An 8,443-nucleotide genomic window follows, 5' to 3' on the forward strand; every position below is an offset into this window, starting at 1 on the left:
GGTCAGTGTGACCTAAGGATCATTGTTCTTTTTTTTTTTTGAGACGGAGTCTCGCTCTGTCGCCCAGGCTGGAGTGCAGTGGCCGGATCTCAGCTCACTACAAGCTCCGCCTCCCGGGTTTACACCATTCTCCTGCCTCAGCCTCCCGAGTAGCTGTGACTACAAGCGCCCGCCACCTCGCCCAGCTAGTTTTTTTTGTATTTTTTAGTAGAGACGGGGTTTCACCACGTTAGCCAGGATGGTTTCGATCTCCTGACTCGTGATCCGCCCGTCTCAGCCTCCCAAAGTGCTGGGATTACAGGCTTGAGCCACCGCGCCTGGCCGGATCATTGTTCTTTAAAAGAAAAACAAGTATATTAATCTTGCAAGCAGCACCTGGGGGTTAGGATCTGGAGTTAATCACTTGTTAGTGACTACTCTCTACCAAAATGACTATGTGCAAACAATCCTGCCTGGAGGAAGTTAAGGACAGAGAAAGAAAAGTAAAACATCTGATGATTTTTATAGTATAGACTGGATTACAGTATCCCCACTGACACTGTTCCATTCCTCAATCTTGAGTTGGGGTGTTGACTCAGTCTAATTACTTCCCACTGGCAAGGGGCATTCCTAGGGGGCTGAGGAATGGAACTTATTTACCTGCAGTTGAAAAATACTCACATGTCCTGGGACTTAGGCAGGTTTGTTGTAACATTGTTGAACAGAGTGTCAGGAGCTTCAGAAGGGCGATCTTGCAATCCCACATACATAGTGCAGCAGCAATATAATCCACAACCAAGGAGTGTTCCTGTTCCAGTCATAGCCAGAATTACCAGTAATTTTTTCCACCATGAGGGTACTGACCGGAAATATGAAGATAATCATTGGTTTAGTGACATCATGAGGTTGGACATAGCATCAGTTTGTACATATCTTGAAGGGCCATGGTGATGTTTCCTGAATTGTCTGGAATGTACGCATAGCATTCAGTTTTCATTATGGCACAAGTTCTCCTTGTGCAGCCATGAAGACATCGAGGGCCATGTGGTTCTACAAAACTGCTGCTTTTCTCATCATAGTCATCTGAGAGGTGACTAAAGAGATGCCTTTGAATGCATCCTTCAGCACATGCTGGGTATAATTTGTTAGGATCTCAACATGTCAGGTAACATTTTCTAAACTAACTTGGGGAACAGAAATGGAGAGGGGATGGTCCTACCAGTGGAAAACCGACTTGGTCCATTGGTGCAACACATTTGGGAAATTTCCAGGTTGTCCATTGGTTTTTGCCAAATGACCCTGGACCTGTGGGAATCCCAGAGCATATTGTCCTATCCAGCCAATGAGTAATCAGGGCCAAAGATTAGTCCCACGTAGCCATTGCATTCCATATGAAGCTAGCCGTTTGAATTCCTGGTCTGTGTCCAGTCGGTAGCAAACCAGTCAGTTTGTTGCAGCCCTGAGGTATGTTCACATTGGTGGGGGGAGCATCCAACCCATATTCTTAGTGATATTTGGCCAGTTATCATAAGAATGCCGGGTGTTTTTTTTTTTTTGTTCCCAACGTAAAGGGGCAATTTGATTTATGTGGCCAGTGGCAGGGTAAGGGTAAGGAAGCAAAATCATTCAAAGATAATCATCCCAAGCTTGATAAAAACCTTCTTCAGTATAGCGGCTGTTAATAGCCAAAATTTATGGGGCTGCCAAGGGAAATTCCTTCAGGAGAGGAGGAGTGTATTCAAAAGTTTGTTGAACAGTCTGACTTACAGTAAAAGATTTTCTGTGACCTGGGTTGTGAAGGGTTATATTAATGCCAGGCCATAGCCTTACATTTCCTCCTGTTAGCACACCAGAGACCTGATTTTCTTTAGAATAGTTTTTCATAAAAGTTTGTTACTGTACCCAGTTGTTTCCTTGTAAGAGCAAGACCCACCAAGGTAATACCAAAGTGCTAGAGATAGGTAACAGCCCTCCAACCCTACGAGTTTCTGTAGGCTATCTGCATCATGTGTCCATTGTAAGAAAAGATTGGTTTCAGCAGACACCGTTAAGCCATAAAGTACTGTGGTGCTTAGCAAGAAGGCTTTACTTCTCTGTGGATGTTTTCTTGAAAAGCAGCTTCAGGTTTTTAGTTGGTTCACATGTCCATTCAGGTCTATTAACCTGGTAGGTCGGGCTGAGGGGGGAGGCAGTTTTTATCCAGGTATAATGTACCCACGGTTTAACTCCTGCCCAGTTGATGAATGCGTAGTCAGAAGGACCTCATAGGGTCTTACCCTTTGAGGGGCTAGTTGGTGATCCAGTCCATTCTCCCTCCAGGTTTTAAGTAGGACTTGGTCTCTAGCCTAGAAGGGGTGAAGTAGCTTGTCCGTGGGGAAGAAGCAAACTCATGAAGAGAAGTCAGTATTTCATTTAGCAATTTTAAATAATATCTACTAGCTCCTTCCCTTTCTAAGAATTTGTAGCCTGATCTTAGCCCCAAGGTGGCTAGGAAAGGTCTGTCATACATAATTTCTAAAGGGCTCAACTAGAGCCTGTTTCAGGAAATGACCCAAATCCTCAGCAGGAGATAAGGTAGTACTTTGTCCCAAGTTAGATTAGTTTCCTGGCACACTTTGGCAGCAGTTGTTCCTTTTTTTTTTTTTTTTTTTTTTTTGAGACAGGGTCTCGCTGTGTTACCCAGGCTGGAGTGGAGTGGCACGATAGCAGCTCACTGCAACCTCTACCTCCCGGGTTCAAGCAATTCATGTGCCTCAGCCTCCCAAGCAGCTGAGACTAGGGCATGTACCTCCAAGTCCGGCTAATTTTTTGTATTTTTCGTAGAGATGGGGTTTGCCATGTTGGCCAGGCTGGTCTCGAACTCCTGGGCTCAAATAATCCGCCTGCCTCGGCCTCCCAAGGTGCTGGGATTATAGGCATAAGCCACCACACCTGGCCTAGTTGTTCTTTAAATAGTTTGATTCCGTTTTTTCAGTCTTTCCGGTGGGCTGTGGCTGTGCTGCATGAAGTTTTCATTCCGTGTCTAGGACTTGAGACACTTCCTGTACTACCTGAGAGATGAACACCACACCATTGTCACTCTGAATCATCAAAGGGAGTTCATACTGAGGAGTTATCTCTTTAGTATAGTGTGGGCCACTTCAGCTCCCTTTCTGTTCAGATAGGGTATGCCTCTACCCATCCTGTAAATGTGTCTACAAAAAACAGATGTTTTTTGAACAAAAAGATGTCCTGTAGCATCTAGGCACCCGTGACATTGTGATGAAATTAACTTGCCAGTCCTTGCATGGAGAGTCTTCTCGATATTGTACCCCCAAACGGGTGGGGTCCAGTTTTAGGGCAGTTTGGGCACAAAGCATGCGTTGATGGATCACATTTTGAATGATCCATTGCATGTCAGGGCCAGTCAAGAACTCACATGCCATTGAAGGGTTGCGTCTCTTCTGTAATGGATGCTTTGATGAAACAGGCTCACTGTATCTTTAAGGAGGGCACTGGGAACCAATATGATACCTTCCAGATTACATTTCCAGCCTGGATGGGCCAGGGCTGGGATGTGAATCCCCATTCCTTGGCTCACTTTAAATCTCCTTTGGTATAGCAAGGTTGGAACTTGGTCAGATCCAATGTGAGGTATTAATGGGGCTAAGAAAGCCTCAAAGTCCAATGTTTTTGTGGCTTGCTTGGCTGCCAGGTCGGCAAGTTGATTTCCTTTGGCTATTCGGGAGTCTCCTTTTTGCTGGCTGGGCCAGTGGATGATAGCCACTATTAGAGGGGGCATTTACAGATTTTTTTTGGGGGGGATGGTGTCTCGCTCTGTCACTCAGGCTAGAGTGCAGTGGCACAATCTCGGCTCACTGAAACCTCTGCCTCCTGGGTTCAAGTGATTCTCCTGCCTCAGCCTCCCGAGCAGCTGGGACTATAGGGACATGCCACCATGCCTAGCTAATTTTTGTATTTTTTGGTAGAGATGAGGTTTCACCATGTTGGCCAGGCTGGTCTCGAACTCCTGACCTCAGGTGATTCACCCGCCTCAGCCTCCCAAAGTGCTGGGATTATAGGCGTGAGCCACCATGCCCGGCTTTTTACAGATTCTAGTAAGGCCAAAATATCAGAAGTATATTTGATTTCTTTATTTTTGCTAGTCAAAAGACCTCTACATAGCTCCGTGGGCATGTGCCACCAAGAAAACATATTGGGAGTCTATATAAATATTCATAATTTTTTTCTTACCCCATTGGAGGGCATGCATAAGGGCACCTTGGCCCACTGAGCTGAGGTGCCTAGCAATAAGGCTTTGGCTTCCTTAATTCCTTGTAAGGTAATGACCTCAAATTCAACATCATGATGTCCATGGTCTATGAAGCTGTTTGCATCTGTGAACAGTCCTAGTTTGGATTGCAGCAGGGGCTGATCTGCCAGGTCTGTTTGCCTTGGAAAGACCTGTTCATTAATTGGAAGACAATTATGTATGGGCCCTGGCTCCTTCTCTGGAGGTGTTAAGGTAGCAAGGTTAAGAACTGAGAACACCTTTAACTTCACCTCTGGATTGTCAAGGAGGATGGATGGCTTGGTATTTTCGCAACCTCTCAGAGGTCAGCCAATACCCACCTTTTTGCTGTAAGAGAGGGGAGATGTGATGCAGGGTGTGGACAGTGATGAGCTGAGCTAGAGTTAGCTTTTCAGCCTCCTAGAAGAGGTTGCAAGTTGCAGCCACTGCTCGGAGGCAGGGGGACCAACCCTCGCCACCAGGTCAAACTGTTTAGAGAAATAGGCAATCAGTCTTCAATCAGTTCCCAAGCTTTGAGTTAGGACTCCCGAGCCCATGGCTTGTTTTTTGTGCACAAATAAATTAAAGGGCTTTCTTAAATCTGGAAGGCCCAGCACAGAGGCAGTCTTTAACTTTTCTTTGACTTTATTTTATTTATTTATTTTGACATGGAGTTTCATTCTTATCACTCAGGCTGGAGTGCAGTGGTGCGATCTCAGCTCAGTGCAACCTCCGCCTCCTGGATTCTCTAGCCTTAACCTCCCGAGTAGCTGGGATTACAGGCACCCACCACCATTCCTGGATACTTTTTGTATTTTTTAGTAGAGACGGGGTTTCGCCACGTAGGCCAGACTGGTCTTGAACTCCTGACCTCAAGTGATCTGACTGTCTCGGCCTCCCAAAGTGCTGGGATTACAGGCATGAGCCACCGCGCTCAGCCTCTTTGACTTTTAATTTTGGCATTCTGAAGCCCAGATCAGGGGCTCAGATTTTTTTCCTTTTAGGGCCTCATAAAGGGGTTTTACCATAAGTCCAAAATTCAGAATCCAAATTCAACAGAATCCCATCATTCCTAGAAACAGTTGCAGTTGTTTACAGGAGATGGGGACAGTTACCAAGGCGATTGCCTCTAGGTGGCCTAGGGGAAGGTTTTTGTGCCCCTTATTCAGTTCAGACCCTAAGTATTTTACTATCTTTTGGCAGATCTGGGCTTTCTTTTTGGAAACCCAATAGCCTGTTTCCACTAGGAAATTCAGTATTTGGTATTTTCAAGGAAAGCTCTGAAGGTCTTGCAACAAAGACTTCATCCACATATTGTAAAAGCATTCCTTCTGTCAACCAGAGGTCCCTTAAGTTCCATGCCAAAATTTCCCAAAGATTGTGGGGAATTTTAAATCCTTGAGATCCAGCCTCAGCAATTCAAACGCAAAGATCTCTTGTGACTCCTTGTCTAATGCAAAAGAAGGCATCTGTACAATCCAAATCTGTAAACCAACCTAGTTCTCCTGATAAAGTGATCAGCAAGCTATAGGGGTTAGGTACCATAGGGTGTATGTCCTAGACTTTCATTACTGGCCCTACGTCTTGTACAAACCGTAGCTGTCTTAATGGGACTTGCATGATGGTAAAACAGGAATGTTAAAAGGAGAATTACAGGACCAAATCAGTCCTTGTGCCAAAAAAGGCTTCCAAGAGTGGTTGAATACCCTTTTACGCCACTTCCTTTAATGGATATTCTGTCTCTCTTTTAATTTAACTTTTATGGATTTGACTGTGATCACTCTCCCTGGCTTCCTTTGGGCCCAAACATCTCTCCTTACCTGCATGAGAATTTCTTTGGGAATGTCCTGAACCTCTTCGTTTTCTGGTTGGAGCAGGAGTATTTGAAACCTACAAACTTGTTCAGAAGGAATCTGAACAAGGAATGCCATGTTCAGGCATTAAGCATGTGCAAGAAACTGTGCCCTACGCTGGTCTCTCCTAAATAGTAACCTAAGGATTGGAGAAAGGGGTAATGGTGTCTCCCAATATCCCTGTAACAGTAATGGTTTTTCTCAAAGTCGGAGAGAGACAATTGTTAATTACTTAATACGTGGCACTGTGTCAACTAAAAAGTCAATCATTCTGTTCCCCACTGTCAGTTGTGTCTAGGAATCCTGTGGGGATATAACATCTGGTTGCTCCAAGTCTAAGGGAGTCCCTGGGACACATCAGTCTTCATCTAAATACTATTCTCTCTCATCTGATTTTGAGGGAGACTGCACTTGTCAGCTGCTTTGGTCAGTTTGGGACAGCCCTTTTTCCAGTGTCCCTCCTTCTTACAATAGGCACATTGTTTTTATCTGAAGGGGGCGTGAACCCCTCTTTGATTTCTTCCTTTTCCCCTAGGTTGGTAGTCAAGCACAGCTGCCAGTGAGTTACTTGTTGCTTCAATTTGCACTTTTCCTGAGCCTCATCCTGAGTAGAGTATACTTTAAAAGCTAACTCCACTAAATGTGAGATTGGCAACCCAAAGATCCCATTTACCTTTTGCAGTTTTCTTTGAAAATCAGGGCACTGTGGCTGATAAAGGTCACATTGGCCATTCTCTGATTGTCCAGTGCCTCAGGGTTAGTTAGCGTCAACCTACTTTCCACATGTCTGATGGAGTCTTTCTAGGAATTACAGAGGGTCCTCATATGCTTGCCGCTATACTTCCTGTACCTTGTTGAGGCTCTTAACCTGAGTAACCCCTTTCTTCAAACCTTCAAGGATGCAATTCTCATAGTGTCCTAAGTGGGAAAGGCCCCGTCATTTACATCCCAACTAGTCTGTATGTTAGGGACTGAGTCTGTTGGCCAGGGATGATTGTTGGGCCGGTTTACCTCTTCCCTAGCCTTTCTTCTGCTGTGGGCAGCACTTTAACAAAGTGAGTATCTGCCCTTGTGGGGTGATAGGTCAGAAATATAGACAAGAATAGCCCAGGCATTTGCTTGGATTGGGACAGGGGGATTATTGTTTTTCCACCTGAGCAGCTCCAAAGTGGGAAAAGGAAATGTACCCACATCATGCCAACCTGTTGTCCGTGCAGTGGGGAATTGACGCAGAGGAAACGGCCCTACTAAGGAACCGGAGGGTCCCAGGCCAAATTGGGTTTCCTGTCAGTTGCAGGAAGGGGACACCACAACCTGTCCTAAATTCATGGGGAGGACAGGTTTGGGGGTGTTCCCCTCCGCTCCAGACAATCCCATAAGGAGGCGGAGGTGCTGGAGCCATAGCTGACTGGCGGGCAGAGGATCAGGATGATTATTTAGGGGATTCAAAGCACCAAGCAGTGCCTTGTCTTCCCCATCTAATGGTGGGGAGTCCAAAACCTTAGGTTTGGGCTGCTTTTTCTTTTGCAGCATCAAATTATACCTCTTTTGAAAGTAGGTTCATTCTAATACAAGAGTATAAAAGCCTGAACATACAGGCTTGCATCCTATTTTCTCTGCTCTTACAGAATAGTTCCAGTTGCATTATAGTAGCATAACTTAAAGAACCGTTTGTCAGCCATTTTTTCCCAAATTCTAAGGCATATTGAGGCCAAGCAGCATTACAATAAAAAAAAAAATTTATTTTTCTTCATGGGCTCATAGCTGAAAGTGGCCCAATTCTGGAGAATGCAGCCAATGATGCTACCCTCTAGGATCAATTCCGAATTTGCCATGTTCAGTCTTTTCACATAACACACCACACACGTGCGTGCACGAGCGCGCGCGCACACACACACAAAGACAACCAAACGAAACCAAACCAAACAACAAAAACAAAACAGAATCACAAACAGAAAACCAAACTCCTACAGGAAACAAGCAAGCAAATGGGCATAGTCTCCCATTCTATTACTCCCCCAAAAGGGCCCTCTTCACAATACAAGCAGAGAGAGTGAGATATGGCTGTGTGCACTGCAGTGACTTACCCTTCATTCCAAAACCGGAAGTCCAGATAGCAGTCTGAAATGTTGCTCTGCTCTAAGCTTCTAGAGCACCAACAGCAGCCCACACTGACCTAGAAGAGTGACTTTAGGGCCCCCTGACCAACACACCTGGGCAGCTGCTGGGGCACTTGTTTGCCTAACCTGGCCGGGGCCTACTGCCATGCTAGCCCTGGCATGGTTGCCAAAATCTGTTGCAGAACCCCAAAAGTTAGGTTCAAGTACCTGGTGCGCAGTAA

Source organism: Rhinopithecus bieti, unplaced genomic scaffold (genome assembly GCF_001698545.2).
Source record: "Rhinopithecus bieti isolate Rb0 unplaced genomic scaffold, ASM169854v2 scaffold_1058, whole genome shotgun sequence".
Lineage (NCBI taxonomy): Eukaryota > Metazoa > Chordata > Mammalia > Primates > Cercopithecidae > Rhinopithecus > Rhinopithecus bieti.